The following is a 2,500-nucleotide window of genomic DNA, read 5'->3' as shown; positions in this document are numbered from 1 at the left end:
CCATTATTAGAAATAATAATGAGATTATATTCTAATATAATAAAATATTATAAATATCTATATTATATTTATAAATATGGAAATTTTATATATTAAATAATGATTTTTAAAACGAAGAGGTGTCAAAATGTCCATGAAACTCTAGAATTAATGATTATATCATTTATTCGACCTTTATTGGATACGATATGTATATTTTAATAAATATATGTATCTGATACTGTTATATATTTATTGCAAATATATAACATTAATAGTATCAAAGTGTATCCCCCCTGAAATAATATAATATAAAAAAAATAAAAATCATTATATTAATTATATAATATGGAAGTATTTTAAATAAAACAATATACGATCATTTATAATATAGAAAATATATAAAAATATATTCTTACGTTGTTGTCCATATATTATGGTAATAACTTTTCTTGTATAAAACAGTTGGGATACGGATAAAAGGAAAGTTAGAGACATTCGCAGCACATAGATTATATTATTTATATATTTTAATATGTTTTAGAATGTATATATATTATCGATATATATCTGACGAAAATAAAAAAAAAATTTTATAAAACTCTAAACGGTGGATCACTTGGCTCATGGGTCGATGAAGAACGCAGCTAACTGTGCGTCATCGTGTGAACTGCAGGACACATGAACATCGACATTTTGAACGCATATTGCAGTCCATGCTACAGAGTATATAAATTTATTAAAAAATTTAATACTGCATGGACTACATATGGTTGAGGGTTGTAAGAATAATTTAATAAAGTTGCTTATAATATAATTTTAAATTATATTATTTATAGCACATGATATATTACTGGTAGGAATACCATAATATTAAAATTCAATTATATATATTTTACTTATATTATAAAATATAATAAAAAAATAAGTATATCCTAGTATTAATAAATTAGTATTAATACATTAAAGAGGAAAACTTATATAAAATTATATTATTTATAATATAAACAATACAGTAACTTATATATATTTAGTTTTCAACTAAAAAGAAAAATTAAAAATATTCTTAAAAACAACCTCAACTCATATGAGACTACCCCCTGAATTTAAGCATATTAGTTAGGGGAGGAAAAGAAACTAACTAGGATTTTCTTAGTAGCGGCGAGCGAAAAGAAACTAGTTCAGCACTAAAGGATTTTGTTTATACAAATATCCGATGTAGTGTATGGAATATCTATATTCTAATATGAGAAATTAACAGTCTAAGTCCTTCTTAAACGAGGCCATTTACCCATAGAGGGTGCTAGGCCCGTATGACGTTAATGATTATTAGAAGATATTTCCAAAGAGTCGTGTTGCTTGATAGTGCAGCACTAAGTGGGTGGTAAACTCCATCTAAAACTAAATATAACCATGAGACCGATAGCAAACAAGTACCGTGAGGGAAAGTTGAAAAGAACTCTGAATAGAGAGTTAAATAGTACGTGAAACTGTTTAGAGGTTAAGCCCGATGAACCTAAACATCCATGAAATATGAAAAATTCAACATTATAAATATTATATAATTATATAATAATGATGGTGTGCAATTTTTTCATATATGGACATTGCAATCTGTTAATAAATATATATTTATCATAAGATATATTTAAAAAGTTTATTTTATATATGAAAATTTATTTTCTATATAATATAATTTAAATATTATCGGATAAATAATTGACAGATAAAAAATCAATATAATGCGTAAATTATATATTATTATAATTTTATAATATTATATTAATTTATATATTAATATAATTATTATATGCATTAATATGATTAGCAATGCTATAGATTTAGGATACCTTCGGGACCCGTCTTGAAACACGGACCAAGGAGTCTAACATGTGTGCAAGTCATTAGAATTTATTTTAAATAAAATCTAAAGGCGTAATTAACTTAACTGTTAATATGGGATTAAATTATATATATAATTTTATATATATAATATCAATCCTGGGGCGTTCTATATAGTTATGTATATAAATAATTTTTAATTATTTTTTATACCTCTAACTAGAACGTACCTTGAGCATATATGCTGTGACCCGAAAGATGGTGAACTATACCTGATCAGGTAGAAGTCAGGGGAAACCCTGATGGAAGACCGAAACAGTTCTGACGTGCAAATCGATTGTCAGAATTGGGTATAGGGGCGAAAGACCTATCGAACTATCTAGTAGCTGGTTCCCACCGAAGTTTCCCTCAGGATAGCTGGTGCATAAAAATATTATATAAAATAATCTTATCTGGTAAAGCGAATGATTAGAGGCCTTAGGGCCGAAACGACCTTAACCTATTCTCAAACTTTAAATGGGTAAGAACCTAAACTTTCTTGAATGAAGTTTTAGGTTATGATATATTGTGCCCAGTGGGCCACTTTTGGTAAGCAGAACTGGCGCTGTGGGATGAACCAAACGTGACGTTACGGTGCCTAAATTAACAACTCATGCAGATACCATGAAAGGCGTTGCTT

At 27.3% G+C, this 2,500-nt stretch overlaps 2 pseudogenes; both read left to right on the top strand.

Moving 5' to 3' along the window:
* Positions 1-578: 578 nt before the first annotated feature.
* On the top strand, positions 579-762 carry LOC129617460 (5.8S ribosomal RNA; annotated as a pseudogene).
* A 290-nt stretch (positions 763-1,052) lies between these two features.
* The window catches only part of LOC129617462 (large subunit ribosomal RNA), a 4,018-nt pseudogene continuing 2,570 nt past the window's right edge, over positions 1,053-2,500 (top strand).

Source organism: Condylostylus longicornis, unplaced genomic scaffold, assembly GCF_029603195.1.
Source record: "Condylostylus longicornis isolate FDR11 unplaced genomic scaffold, ASM2960319v2 ptg000538l, whole genome shotgun sequence".
Taxonomy (NCBI): Eukaryota; Metazoa; Arthropoda; class Insecta; order Diptera; family Dolichopodidae; genus Condylostylus; species Condylostylus longicornis.
The sequence above is the reverse complement of the archived record's forward strand: the minus strand, read 5'-3'. Positions and strand labels throughout refer to the sequence as shown.